This window comes from Mastigoproctus giganteus, chromosome 4 (genome assembly GCF_048544385.1).
Source record: "Mastigoproctus giganteus isolate SK-2022 chromosome 4, ASM4854438v1, whole genome shotgun sequence".
NCBI lineage: Eukaryota > Metazoa > Arthropoda > Arachnida > Uropygi > Thelyphonidae > Mastigoproctus > Mastigoproctus giganteus.
In genome coordinates this window covers 118,464,354-118,480,605 of record NC_143578.1, presented here as the reverse complement: position 1 = coordinate 118,480,605, position 16,252 = coordinate 118,464,354, and the positions used below count along the sequence as shown (strand labels likewise).

At 39.6% G+C, this 16,252-nt stretch overlaps 1 pseudogene; it reads left to right on the top strand.

The window, feature by feature from the left end:
- The window catches only part of LOC150087018 (peptidylprolyl isomerase domain and WD repeat-containing protein 1-like), a 48,601-nt pseudogene that overhangs the window by 28,618 nt on the left and 3,731 nt on the right, over positions 1 to 16,252 (top strand).

Genomic DNA, 16,252 nt, shown 5'->3' with positions numbered 1-16,252 from the left:
GGAGAGGTAATTTCAACCACCATAACACCACAGGGAGATGCTACGAATTCTTGGGAGGCATCTGTTAACAATATTTTGGATGCAACCTTCCACCCTCATGTAGACCCACAGACACCCCAACAAATCAAGAATGACGACTACCGAACAGAAGACAGGGAACCGGATTTCACAATAGAGGAACTACAAGCGGCTGCGCACCTTATTAAAAGTAAGAAATGTCCGGGTCCGAACCTATTGGAGCCCGAAATCATCAGGAAGGTGGTGGAGATAGCCCCTGACATGCTACTGAACCTCTTCAATCTATGTCTCCAAACTGGAACCTATCCGAAGGACTGGAAAAAAGCAAATATTAAACTCATAATTAAAAACCCGACAAAACCACCAGACCAACCAACTTCCTACAGACCAATAGCCCTACTAACAGTCTGCAGTAAACTCTTGGAACGACTCCTGTTAACCAGAATACAGGCTCACTACCTACAGGCAAACCTAATATCCCCAAACCAGTATGGCTTTAGACCGGGAACGTCGACTGTAGATGCCCTGAAGAACGTCCTTGCACGTGCAGCTGCCACAGAAAACAAATATTTCCTGGCTATCTCTATCGACTTTGCTGGGGCGTTCGACACCCTTTGGTGGCCGAGCATCCTGGCCCGGCTCCGGGGGAGTGGGATGCCAGGCAACCTCTATCGAGTAATCCAAAGCTACCTCTCCAGTAGACTCATCATGGTGAATGCTCCATATAAAATACTCACCAGAAAAATCAACAGAGGCTGTCCACAAGGCTCCGTTTTAGAACCTACGTTATGGAACATCGTTTTGGATGAATTCCTAAATACCGATATTGGAGAGGCGTCTTCACAAGCCTTTGCAGACGACCTCATCCTTCTGCTCATTCTATTAGAATGAGCAGAAGCCTGAAAAACAAGATGCATGCTATTTCAGAGACTGCTGGGAGCCATTGCGGTACAAATAAACACATGGGTTGTGTTAGGGTAGCTAAGAATAGAAACAGGTGCAGGTATACTTGCCTGTACACCAATGCTAGGAGTTTAGTAAATAAATTTGATGAATTTGAGGTATTGCTCAAAACATCAAAGGCACATATTGTTGGGATATCAGAGACGTGGTGTCACACAGATATAAGGGATGCAGAACTGCAATTTGGGGAGTACAACGTCTACAGAAAGGATAGACAGGATAGAAAGGGGGGAGGGGTTATGCTATTAGTTAAGAAACACATAAAAACCAAGGAAGTGAAGCCAGTCGACATCGCTGGACAGTGCAGTGTTGAGTCAGTTTGGTGTGACATAAGCATTGGGAGATCAAAATTGAGAGTAGGAGTGTGCTATAGGCCTAATGACTCTGATGAGTATAATAAGGAACTGTACAGGGAAATAGAGTGGGCCAGTAAATCAGAGAGTCTTATAATGGGAGATTTTAATTTCCCAGATATTGACTGGAATTTGGGGGCTGGTTACTCACACACTAGCAGGGCTTTTGTGGATTTATTGGATGATTGTTTTCTACATCAGCATGTTCAGGAGGCAACTAGAGGGAGTAATACTCTTGATTTGATTATCAGCAGTGATTCTTCATGCATTAAGAATCTGCAGATAAATGAACCACTAGGTGGCAGTGATCACAGTGTGCTGAAGTGGGATTTACTGAAAGAGGTAACTACCATTAGGGGTAAAGGGAAGGGTTATTGCTTCCGTAAAGGCGACTACGATGGACTGAGACAGTATTTAAATTCTAACAGTGGGACCAACTGATGATGTTACCAACAGCAAATTCAAAATGGGAAGCATTCAAAGAACATATCTTGGAAGCTACTAGGCTTTACATACCAACTAAGAAATATTGTTCAAGGTTTAGGCCAAAATGGATGTCAGATGAACTAATGAGGCATATGGCAGAGAAGAAAAATGCATGGGATACTTACAAATTAACACATGACACAGAAGCCTATGATAGATACAAGTTGATATGCAACCAAGTTACAAAGGAGGTTAGGCAGGCAAAGGCAGATTACGAGAAATCCTTGGCAAGGGATGCAAAGAAAAACAGCAAAGAGTTCTTTACTTATGTAAACTCTAGAAGGAAGGGGATGAATCAGATTGCTCAACTTGATATTGATGGGTCAACTGTTGATGATCCTGCTCAGGTAGCTAACAAACTAAATGAATATTTTGCATCGACATTCACACATGAGGAGTTATTCAGGAAGGGGAATGCCAGAGGTGTATTCAACTCTAGCAGTAAGCTACAGAATCTTGAAATAACTGGGAGTAAAGTGGAGGAGAAACTGTTGAAGATAAACACAAGAAAGGCACCCGGGGTGGATGGGATCTATCCAGTTATATTAAAGGAGGCAGCAAAGGAAGTAAGCAAACCCTTAGCCATAATTATGAGAGCTTCCTTGGACTCAGGGGAGGTACCCATAGACTGGAAATGTGCAAATGTGACCCCAATTCACAAAGGAGGATCAAGGGCTGACACAAGTAACTATAGACCTGTGAGCTTAACTTCTGTTCCAGGAAAATTAATGGAGTCACTGGTTAAAGAAGCACTGCAGGATCATTTAGACAAGACTTCAGTTATAGCTCAGACACAGCATGGTTTTGTTAAGGGGAAGTCTTGCCTGACCAACTTGATTGGATACTATGATGCAGTCACAAAAGAACTGGATGCAGGGAATAACTTTGATATTATATACTTGGATCTTAGAAAGGCTTTTGATACTGTTGCACATGGAAGACTGCTACACAAATTGGAGCAGTGTGACATTGGAGGCAAATTGCTGCTATGGATAAAGGGGTGGTTGAGTGGGAGAAGACAGAGAGTGGTAATCAATGGACACTGCTCATCGTGGACTAATGTTATTAGTGGAGTCCCTCAGGGCTCAGTGTTGGGTCCATTATTGTTTTCTGTATTTATAAATGATATTGATGATGGTATATCAAGCTTAATGTCCAAGTTTGCAGATGATACAAAGGTTGGCAGGGTTGTCAAGGACACTACTGACACTACACTGCTGCAACAGGATCTGGAAAGGTTGAGCAGATGGGCTGAGAGGTGGCAAATGAAGTTTAACATTGACAAATGTAAAGTACTACACATGGGAAACAGCAACCCCAGGGCACCGTATCAACTCTGTCGTACTACACTGACAGTGGTAGAGAATGAAAGGGACTTGGGGGTGATTGTGCAGGCAGATATGAAGTTCTCTGAGCAGTGCAGACGGGCTGCAAGAGTAGCTCATGGAGTATTGTCAATGATATACAGGAATTTTTCCAGCAGGGATAAGGAGGTGATTATTACATTGTATAAGGCAATGGTCAGGCCACACCTAGAGTACTGTATACAGGTCTGGAGGCCTCATTTCAAGAAGGATGTAGAGCTGCTGGAACGAGTACAGAGAAGGGCAACAAGATTAGTGAATGGAACAAAGGGGTGCTCTTACGAGGAAAGGCTTAAGTTTTGCAAATTACAGTGTCTGGAGACTAGGCACCAGCGAGGTGATCTGATAGAGGTGTATAAAGCCTTGAATGGTTTAAGCATGCTCAATGCTGATGGGATTCTTCCTCTAGCTCAGAAAAATCACCTGAGAGGGCATAAATTCAAATTGAGGAAAGACAGATGTAGGATAGACGTGCGGAAATTTGCCTTTAGCCAGCGGGTGGTTGGTTGGTGGAACAGACTGCCATCCCTTGTGGTGGAGGTTGATAGCCTAAATAAGTTTAAGGCTCAGCTGGACAGGTATTTTGAACGAACAGAGGGGTGAAGTGGAAGTGGGTTTTTTTTTTTTTTTTTTTTTGGCTGATGCTGCATAAGCTTGCTTTCTTGCATCAAATGCCTCTACTAATGCTAATGCTAATGATAGAGGGAAACAGCAGAATCCAGCTGGAAAGAAAGGCAAATCATGCCCTTAAAATCCTACAAGAATGGACCAATATCCACTTCCTTAGGATCTCAGCAACCAAAACGGACTCCATTCTCCTCAAGGGTGCCCTAGATTACAGGAGACCCCCACAGATTAAGATTGATGGTATCACATTACGACTGTCCAAGGAACTTAGATACCTGGGAGTAATACTGGACCCCACTCTCTGCTTCCAGGCACACTTGAAATACATCCGTAAGAAGATACGGGGCTATACAGCCCTTGTTACCAGAGTCGCAAAAAGGGATTGGGGATTGAAAAAGAAGACCCTCAAGCTGTTTTACAAAGCCGCCTTCCTGCCGATAGCTACCTATGCTTCCGGAGCTTGGTACCCCAAAGTCACCATGGCTGTAAATCGCAGAATCCTCGACTCTATCCATAGAGCCATGCTGCTCGCTATAACCCGGGCCTGCAGAACAGTTAGCACCCACGCGCTGCAGGTGCTGGCGGGAACCCTACCTTTAGACCTCGAAGTTTGAAATTCGAAGTTCAATAGGTAGTCAAATTCCGCTCGGAATTTGACTACCTATTGAACCACTGACACCTTATCTATGCTATGTAGGTCGACTAACTCCGCATCTGGTACCTCACGTGGTCAACGGGTCTTACTCAGTTTTCATAGGGGTGGTCATAATTCATTGATCAATCAGTGTATTACAACATACAGAGGTGAAGTATTATATGAACTCTCCAAGGGAAGAGCCTGCACCTTCGCCAGCTTCGACGCAGATCCTACCACAAATCGTTTGACTGAGAAAAAGAGACTTGCAAATCATCTCATGCAAACCTGGCAAACCAGATGGGAGAATTCCCCAAAGGGAGAAGTCACCAAACGATTCTTCCCCAACGTTGGAAAACTCTATCCAATGGCTCCAGCATGGTTCACGCCGGGACTCCACGCGACCTTCCTGCTAACAGGACATGGTGCCTTTAAGGCTAAACTTACAGCCCTGGGCATTACAGATGACCCTACTTGCTGCTGTGGAGAGCTGGAGAGCTGGCACCACCTCATGCATGAATGCCAGCTTTATGATGACCTCCGCTGCCAACTCATCACTCGGATCACTTTTTTGCACAGAGATAGAGAACAACACCTCCTGGATGGGAGACAGGAATATATTGCCTTCTCAAAGTTCGCTGAAGCCCTGTACAGAAGAAGACGGGACCTGAATGCACATTAGCCACATAATGGCTAGAAGCCAAAATGTGCATAACACCAAAGATGGACTACTAAGCAACCATGAAGATAGACAAAAAATCTGAATGAAGGACGAATAGCAGCTGTTCTGGCGGCCTGAGCCAAGCACTAGCCTGGCTCTCCTTTAATATCCCTTCCTGGCAGGAGGACGAGATGACCAGTCGCCTCGCCCCCTGCTACCCCACCTTTCCTTCTGGTGAGGCATGGGCATGCCTCACTGACCACCTGGGGGAATCTCTTCTGTGTCCCCCATACTTCTGCCTTTTCTTCCAACCTTCTTCCTCCCCTCCCCCACTCTATCTATACACAACGCGAGCGCCCTACACACTAAATTTAATCTAGCAAAAAAATAATCTTCGCCCAGTCTCGGCCTAATTATCCTACGCAATGCCCTACTCCTGCCATACACACGTGCTGTATGCAAACATCCAAAGTAATTACGATTGCATGGATGCGTATATATTATGTATCACTGTTGTGTATATATGTGTATGTGTACATAAGTTTTTTTTTTTTTTTTTTTTTTTTTAGGTCCTAGCTGCCGAAATCTCAGGAAATTAAGCGGCAGGACCTGCCAGAGTAAATCTTAGTCTACTGGTGTTTCCTGGTCTGCCTCCGCGGGGCGAAGGTGGGGCAACGCTGGGCTCCAGCAGGGGCCAGCGGCTAAATGACCAGATGAACAACGGTACACGACATTACACAGGTACAATACCCACACACTTTTAAACCTCTGGCATTCCCAGGAAACTGGTACACCCACAAAGAAAGCAACGCGGAGATGGGGGAAACCCCTGGGGCCGCATGACAACAATATACCTTACACCTTACACCTTAGTGGAGACCACTGATACCTTGTTTCACATGCACCAGGAGTACAAGATCCTGCCAGTGAAACATACCCCACACCATACAACCGCCTCCACGGGTCTGCACTTTTGATACCATGCATGATAGATCAAGAGCCTCATGTTGTTGACACCAAATCCGTACACGACCATCCACGGTGTGTAGTAAAGAACGTGGCTCATCCGACCAGCACACCCTCTTCCAATCTTCTAACGTACAACTACCATGCTCTTTGCACCAGGCCAGTCTTTTACGCCAATGAACCTTGGTTAGGAGAGGATGTCATAGGGGTCATCTGCTGGTATAGCCCATGCATGCGATGAATGGTCACGCCAGATATTGTTCCAGGTTGGCCCATGTTGTATTGGGTAGTCAACTCTTCAACAGTGCTGCGCCTGTTCGCCTCTACGAATCGTCGAACCCGGCTCTCACCTCTAACACCAGTCCGGTCGTTGTTTGCATATTTTTACGCCAGTCCTGGTATACATTAACTACGGCGGCACTCGAACACTCCACCAGTTTGGGAAATCGAGGCACCAGCTCGTCGAGCACCGCAATCTGTCCTTTATCAAAGTCCAATAAATCCTTCCTTTTACCCATCACGCTCGGAATTTGACTACCTATTGAACCACTGACACCTTATCTATGCTATGTAGGTCGACTAACTCCGCATCTGGTACCTCACGTGGTCAACGGGTCTTACTCAGTTTTCATAGGGGTGGTCATAATTCATTGATCAATCAGTGTATTACAACATACAGAGGTGAAATTGGGACTTAAGAAACCAAATGAAGCAGTAAGCCGCAATGTACAGCGTTGTTGCGAGCATGGTATGGGAGAAAACAAAAAACGTATGCAACTGTTTCTTGGCATAAGAAACATAACCGAAAGAATTGTAACAAATTATTATTATTATCTATATGCAGAGACGGATTTAACGGCGGGCGCACCGGGCGCGCGCCCTGGGCCCCGGCTTCTGAAGGGCCCACGCAAAACCCCAACAAATTAGTTGAATTAATATGTTCAAAACTTTGTGATTATTATTATTATGCTATTATTAATTATATTATACATATATTATATTCAAATTTTATTTGAAATAAAACATTAATAGTACATAATATTTTTTATTTATTTAAAAAACATGTATTTTTATTTTCTCTGTCTCTCTTTTTTTTTTAAGGGGGACAATATTTTCTTCTGCGCCCGGGGCCTCAACCGATCTTAATCCGCTACTGTATATATGGTGCAGCATAAGCCTGAGGCTTATGCCGATCGTTTTTCAAAAACGATTCTCTGGTGCAGCATAAGCATGCTGCACCAGAGAATCGTTTTTGAAAAACGAAAAGATCGTACTTTCTCCTTTCTTCAATGTGTATTGCATCTACTAAGAAAAATCAAGGAATTTCGGCTATTGGAAGCCACACTGGAAACGGACAGAATTGGTGTAAAACTGATAAACCTGCAATGTGCATTTGATAAAATAAAAGTTTGCTTTATGGTAATTGTTTTTAGGGAATAGTATTTGTACAGCACTTTTTCTGGATGTATATTTGATCTAACGAAATTTTAAGAAAATATTTCTATTGATAACTGCGTTATAAAATACGAAAACTGGTGTCGAAGGCACTTTTCACGAACATCATAAAATCAAACAGTAAAAAAAAAAAAAAAGTACTAATCCTTTATTACACGGAAAGTAATCCATTACAGCGTGGGTAGTGGAGAATTTTTTCTGCTTCAAATGGGTGGAAAGTACTTGTCAATATTACATCTGGGAATGATGCCAACTGGTGTGAAGACAGTAACGATAGGTGTTTTATTCTGAGTAGTCCCTTGTGGTAAAACCTAAAGGAAGTTACCCTTTATGTTTCCGAAAGTAGTTCGTTACGGTGGGGGGGGGGGAGGATGTAAACTGTTTTCTGCTTCGTTTTACCATCTGAATTAGGAATGCTAAGTGTAGTTTGCTGTTTTGGAGGCATTCACGTTGCCGGCCAATGCCGGCACTTTTTAAGTGCTCGTCTATGTATATCTTTGTTTGTTTGTTCGCTTTTGAGTAATAACAGCTACGTTTTTTGTGAAAACTAACCGTTTTCAAAGGTTGGCAAAAATTAATCAGAATTGTTGCAAAAATGTAACCTACCACTACATGCAAGAGGTATTATGTTATGGCTCCAACAATGGGTATCGTTATAGACGCTCATTGAAAGAAGCAACCTATAAGGGAATGGCTAAACAAAAGAAATAGCAGTGGAGATGCGTTATCAGCGTTGAATCCAGGGGGCGAAACTTACTCCGGTGGAATAAAATCCCCCCCGCCCAACGAAAAATAGTAATTTTTATTTTTTTTATTTGTTCAAAGACTAAGGACGTTGAAATTTTTGCCATATTTTTGGTTTAATTTTAATAGAAATTTTCTGCTTACTGCTCTCTTTAGGGGTCATATTATCAGTTTACACAATGTTGTAATTATAAAACATGAATTCAATAAATCTATGTCAAATAAACACAACACAAAAAATCACATAATCTTAGTGTGGTACTCGTTAGGTGGTACACGACTAAAATAAATCGCTAAAATTCAAAAGACATGAAATTTTTAAAATAATTAAATGGGCAATATTTCTGGCTTCACAAATTGCAACTGAAAGCCACTATTTTAAGTGTCGACATTTTCATTTTAACGTTTTCAGGTTCCCTTTATTTTCACACAAACCATCACTTGATAGTGTTTCACACAAACCGTCTACTTGTGACCAATTCACATCTGGTGAGTATGGGCTTGGCAAACCCAGGATCCTGAGCTGGATATCAATCATTCTTCTCTTCTTGCTTTCTTTCTTGGTGATTCCCTTCTACTTCTGACTCTCTCTCTCTCTCTCAGGGTAATGCGGGAATTTTTTTTTTTTTTTTTTGGCTGGTGCAGCATAAGCCTCGGGCTTCCTTGTACCATATGGCTAATAATAATAATAATAATACATAATAATAATAAACAAGACAACAATTGCAGGGGCTTACATCTGGTGAGTATGGGCTTGGCATACCCAGGGTCCTGAGCCGCCAGATATCATCATTCTTCTCTTTTTTGGTGATTCTCCTTTCTATTCTCTCTCTCTCTCTCTCTCTCTCTCAGTGTAACTTGGAAATTTATTTTTTTTTGGCTGGTGCAGCATAAGCCACAGGCTTCATGGCACTATATGGCTAATAATAATAATAATGATAATAATAAAAACTGGATCTCAGGCCATGAATATGTTACCTGAATTCGCCCCTCAGTGACCAATGTTATTTTAATTAGAAAGTGTCCTGTGGCTTTCAGGGGTAGGGCTAAATGATATCTGAGCAGGGAGAAGAGTCTACTGCAGCCACTATTTCAATTGTTGGCAGTTTTGCTTTATGGTTTTGGGATTCCACCCCCCTTTTTTTTCACAACAAGAGTCTACTTGTGGCTAATTCTTCCTTTGTACACTGCAAATAAGATGGTTTGGTCACAGCCTATAAACAATGCATTTTACAATCTTTTATTGTATATATATCTATAATGAAATAGCATTAGCAGAGGCATATGATTCAAGAAAGCAAGCTTATACACAGTAGCGGATTAAGGTCGGTTGAGGCCCCGGGCGCAGAAGAATATATTGGGCCCCTTAAAAAAAAGAGAGAGACAGGGAAAATAAAAATACATGTTAACCATTTTTTTAAATAAATAAAAAATATTATGTACTATTAATGTTTTATTTCCAATACAATTTGAATATAATATATGTATAATATAATTAATAATGGCATAATAATAATCACAAAGTTTTGAACTGATAGTTGAACATATCAGTTCAACTAATTTGTTGGGGTTTTGCGTGGGCCCTTCAGAAGTCAGGGCCCAGGGTGTGCGCCTGGTGCACCCACCGTTAAATCCACCTCTGCTTATACAGCATTAGAACAAACAAACAAACAAAAATAAAAAACCCTGCCCATTTTACCCATCCATTCACACCAAAAGTTTGCCTAGTTCAGCCTTCAATTGATTTAAGCTGTCAACTTCCACAATGGCAGATGGAAGTTTGTTCCAGCAATCAACCATCTGCTAACTAAAGGCATATCAATTCTACATCTGTCTTTCCTCAATTTGAATTTAGGCCCCATCAGGTGGAGAATCTGAGCAAGAGAAAGAATCCCAACAGCATTGAGCTTGCTCAAAAAAATCAAGCCCTTAAACACCTCAATAAGATCACCTTGCAGGTGCCTAGTCTCCAGACACTGAAATTTGCAGAAGTTAAGCCTTTCCTTATTATTATTATTATCAGCCATATGGTGCAAGGAAGCCTGAGGCTTATCCTACACCAGCCAAAAAAAAAAAAATTTCTGGGATACCCTGAGAGAGAGAGAGAGAGAGAGAGAGGAGCCACCAAGAAAGAGAATGATGATATCCAGCTTTGCGTATGAGCTTGGCAAACCCAGGGTGTGCCAAGCCCATACTCACCAGGGCCTCTGGGGTTATTTTTGTAACAGTAACCATTTGTTTCACTCATTAATCTCATTGCCCTTCTCTGTACTAGTTCTAGCAGCTCTACATATTTCCTAAAATGAGGCATCCAGACCTGTTTGCAGTACTCAAGGTGTGGCATGACCATTGCCTTATACAAGGAGATAATCATCTCCTTATCACTGCTAGCAAAATTCCTATATATCACTGACAAGACCCCATGGGCTACCCTTGCAGAAGCCTGTCTGAACTGCTCAGAAAACTTTATATCTGACTGCACAATTAAGTCTTTTTCATTCTCCACTACCCTGAGTGCAGTACCACACAGTTGGTATGTTACTCTGAGTTTACTACTGCTCATATGCAGTACTTGGCATCTGTTAAACTTCAGTTGCCACTTTTCAGCCCATTTGCCCAACTTATCTAGATACAGTTGGCGTAGCATACTGTCTTTACTGTCATTAACAACCTTGCCAACTTTTGCATCATCTGCAAATTTGGACATTAAGCCTGATATATCTTCATCAATATCATTGATAAATACAGAAAACAACAATGGGCCCAACACGAACCCCTGGGGAACTCTACTGATAATGTTCGTCCATAAAGAGCAGTGTCCATTGATTACTGCTCTCTGTCTTCTTCCACTCAACCATCCTTTTATCCACTGTAGCAATCTGCCCTTAATACCATACTGCTCCAATTTGTACAGTAGTCTTCCATGTGCAACAGTATCAAAAGCTTTCCTAAAATTCAAGCATATAATATCAAAACTATTTTTTGCATCCAGTTTCTTGGTGACTACATCATAGTATGCAATCAAATTGGTCAGCCAAGAATTCCCCTTAACAAACAAAACCCATGCTGTGTCTAAATTATAACTGCAGTCTTGCCTAGATGATCGTGCAGTGCTTCTTTAACCAATGATTCCATTATTTTCCCTGGAACAGAAGTTAAACTGACAGGTCTGTAATTACTGGTATCACCTTTTGATCTCCCTTTGTGAATTGGGTATACATTTGCATGGGTGGGGACCTCCCCCAAGTCCGAGAATGCTTTCATAATCATGCCTAAGAGCCAGCTTACTTCCTTTGCTGCCTCTAATATAACTGGATAGATCCAATCCAATCCAGGTGCATTCCTTATTCCTTATAAAAAAAAGTAAATTGCAGCCATTATCAACCCACTGCAGGATGGAAGCCTCCTCAACAATTCATGCTGAGGGAAAATGGACCATAATCTGCCACGCTGGTCCAGTGCGGGTTGGCAGATCGACCGTATTCAGCAGTCAGGGGCTTGAACCCCGGTCTACTCAAAGAGCGTGTGCCACTGCACTCCCGCTCCTGACCACTTGGCTACGGAGGCCTTCTGCCTTAAAGTTAAGCATTCCTTATGCTTAACTTTAACTATTTCTCCTCCACTTTACTCTCAGGTATAACAAAATCATTTAGCTCTCTGTTAGAGATTGATAAGCTTCTGGCCTCCACTTCCCTAAAGCGTTTCTCATGTGTGAATGTAGATGCAAAATACACATTCAGTTTGACAGCTACCTGAACAGAATCAACAACTGAACCACTGTTATCAAGTGTACCAATCTGATTCATCCCATTCCTTCTAGAGTTTACATAAGTCAAGAAGTCTTTACTGCTTTTCTTTGTATCCTTTTCCAAAGATTTCTCGTAATCTTCCTTCGCTTGCCTAACCTCCTTTGTGACTTTATTAGAGAGTATGGCTAATATCTGCCATAGGCTGTGTTGTCTGATAATTTATATGCGTCCTATGAAATTTTTCTTCTCTGCTACCAGTCTCATTAGTTCATCTGACATTAATTTAGGCCTAAACCTTCAATGGTATTTCTTAGTTGGTATGAAAAGCCTAGTAGCTTCCAAGATTAAGTCCTTCAATGCTTCCCATTTAGAATTTGCTGTTGGTAACATCATCAGTTGGTCCCACTGTATAGAATTTAAAAACTGTCTAAGACCACCTAGTCACCTTTACAAAAGCAAAAACCCTTCCCTTTACCCTTTGTGATAGTTACATCTTTGAATAAATCATGCATCAGTACACTCTGATCACTGCCACCTAGTGGTTCCTTTATCTGCAGATTCTTAATGCATGAATAATCACTGCTGATAATCAGATAAACAGTATTACTCCTTCTGGTTGCCTCTCAAACATACTGCTGCTGTAGAAAACAATCATCCAATACATTCACAAAAGTCTTGCTAGTGTGCGAGTGACCAATGCACCAGTTCCAGTCTATATCTGGGAAGTTAAAATCCCCCATTATAAGACCATCTGATTGCATGAAGCTACACTGAGAGGCGCCTCTGTAGCCAGGAGCAGAAATGCATAGCATACGCTTCTTCATTAGACCAGGGTTCGAGCCCGTGACCACCAAATACGGAGGATGCGGAAAGATCGGGGAATGACCACCGCATATTCCAGGAGCAATATGGCCTTAGTTGCTAATGCTCCTAAAAATCAAACAACAACAACTACACTTAGAAGGCCCGAATGAGTTATCGGAAAAATTGATAAATGAAGTGATTGATACTTATGCAAAGAAAACACAAAGAAGAATAAGGTTATTATAACACTTGCCTGTTTGATTATAGTTTGAATGAGATTTTTTAGAATTTTAATTGGCAATTTTCACATTATTAAACTGCGATTATTGTCAGTAATGTGGTTTTGTGAACTGACTATTAGTATTAATAAAAATATACACATATATTTCATGTACTCTCGATGCAAAGTTTACATTCTCCCCCCACCCCAGTGCAAACACTAGATTCGATGCTGTGTTATGTGCAGGAAAGAAGAGAAGGAAGATATAGGTTATATATCCAACTCTATAGAAGCATGCTATGATTTGCTTCATACATCATAAGTTACAAATGACGATTTAGAGGTTACATATAAGCATTTAAATACTCTAAATGTAGAGGACATACTAATGAAGTGATCGAGTAAAATTGATTTGCTGGATTTACTAATTGAAATTGTATGCATAAAGAAACAAATGGATGACCTGAAGATAAAAGATGATGATATCTAGAAATCAATTTTCATTTGTCTCTGATTCATTTGACAAAATGCGACAAAATATAAGTAAATTACAAGACTCAAATGCTGAAATTTGCAAAAGAATTGTAGAATTAGAAGCATTATTCAAACAAAATGAGGAAAGATCCAATTTAGAATTGAGTCAATAGAACAGCAGAGTTTAGCTAATAATGTCAAAATTGTAGGATTAACTGGATTAGCAGGATAAGATCTTGAACGTTTGTTTGTTGTTTGTTATTTTGGTTTTTAGGAGCATTAGCAACTAAGGCCATATTGCTCCAGGATATGCAGTGGTCATTCCCTGACCTTTCCGCATCCTCCGTATTTGGTGGTGACCGGCTCGAACCCCGGTGTAATCAAGAAGCATGTGCTACGCACTGCTGCTCCTTCCCACTTGGCTACAGAGACGCCGATGTTGAACGTATCATACAGCAGATTGGGTTTGCATTACAGGTACAGTCCAATAAAGATATAGCTCATTATTATATACCTAATAGTAAGAATAAAAATGCTAAGCCTACATAATTGTAAAATTTGAAAATCATTTGGAAAGACAAATTCGAAAGGCAAAAGAGATCTGACTGACTGCAAATGATATCTATCACAATAATAGCAATATTCCAATCTTTATAAATAACCAATTTACAAATCACCTTAAGCAGTTGTTTTGGGAAATTAGTTAAAACACAAAGCTATATATTTTTATGGTTAAAATATGGAAGGATTTATGTAAAGAAGAATGAAACATCAAGAGGTATAAGAATTTTGAATTCAAAAGATCTTCAGAATATAAGATAGATTCTTTTATTTTGTATAATTGAAATTTTTTGAAATTTGGAGTTAAGGTAAATAAGGTATGCTTTTTGAGGGATCACAGTTTTTTAATTCACCATTACATTTTTTGAATAATCTTAATATTAATGCTCTTATAATTGATAAAAATTAGTTCTTTCCATTAACTTTAAATATTGAGTCATTAAGAAAATTGGTTTAACTTCTTGCATTATATAAACGCAATGAGAGAATATATTCCATGTATAGTTTTAACAGAGGTTAACATAAAAAAAGAAATTTCTCATTATGATAAACATGGTTATGTTGAGAGAGTTTAGGAGAGGTGGAGGAATTATAATTTATTAAAGAACGTGCTTTAAAGTAGTACAGGTATATTGCTTAACTCATTCTTGTAAAAACGTTCTTTGAAATTATTAGGAGAAGATCCTAATAATACATTCATGATTTGTGTGTTCTATAGGCTGCCATCAGAATTTCCTAATAGAATTAGAAAACAATTTTTCAATGGATGACATACAGGCTTATAAGACTATGCTTGTAGGAGATTTTAATACTAATATACTTAATAATGAATCAGATAATGTGATACTCAAATACTCTACGATTTCAAACAATTATGGGTTTGAACATACCTTATTTGGAATTACTAGGCAGCAAAAGATGGAGGGTGATAGAACCGTAGTTCTTGTTTAGATTATTTTATGACAAATATAAAGTTGAAGTATGCTAATTCTTATATACTATTAAATTAATTTGCAGATCATAGAACATGTATACTAATGGCGGATATGTGCTCAAAACAATATTCATGTAAAGAAATAAGATTAACAGATTTTAGGAAGAAAAATTGTTTATCATCTGGTAATCTGAAACAAAATTTAGAAAATATGTTAATACAAGAACAAGTAACTAACACAACAAGTGTAAATGTCTTTTCAAATAAGATAATACAAATAATAAACAATTCAAGGTTAAACACACAGAGAAATGAAAATTACTCAGTTTGCAACTTAAATTCTAGGAGTATAAGAAATAAGTTTAAGAAACCATGGATGACTAAGGAAATAGAAGAATTATTGATATAAAGGGATAAATATTTTAGGCAGTATAGGAATTGTCCATCAATGGTAGAACACTATCACAATTATAAAATACTTAGAAATAAACTTATAAAAGGTATGAAAAACGAAAAAACTCTTAATATAATCAATTTTTTATGGATAAGCATATAACTCAAAGGGAAAAATGGAATATCATAAACAATATGTTAAGTACAAGAAAGCGATTATCTAAAGAAAATCAAATTAAAACACTATTAGAACAGATCTCTGGTACAAACAGAATGAGGCTGCAAATAAGTTTGCCAAGGCTATTTTAGATATGAAAAGGTTTCATAATTATTACTGCCAAAAAAATTTTTAAAAACAAGTTGTGAATTCACAACTTGTTTTTAAATACTGAGATTCTTAGGGTTATTGATTATGGATTAGATTGTATTACAATAACTGAAGTTAAAAGGAATAAGGAACAGTTCGCTGTAGTCTTGGTGGAGCTTATAGCACAGATGTTAGAGACTAATCCAACTAATTTACTTTCATTTAAGGTAATTCCAATTTATTAAAAGGGAGCACCAGATAATTATTATAATTATAGACCTATAACAATACAGGCAGTACTAAACACGATAATAGAAAATTATATTTTCTCTCATATTAGAAAATACATCAATAATATTATTATTATTATTATTAGCCATATGGTGCAAGGAAGCCTGAGGCTTATGCTGCTCAAGCCAAAAAAAATTTTCTGAATTATCTCGAGAGAGAGAGAGAGAGAGAGAGAGAGAGAGTCAAAAGTAGAAGGGAATCACCAAGAAAAAAGAAGAATGATGATATCCAGCTCAGGACCCTGGGTG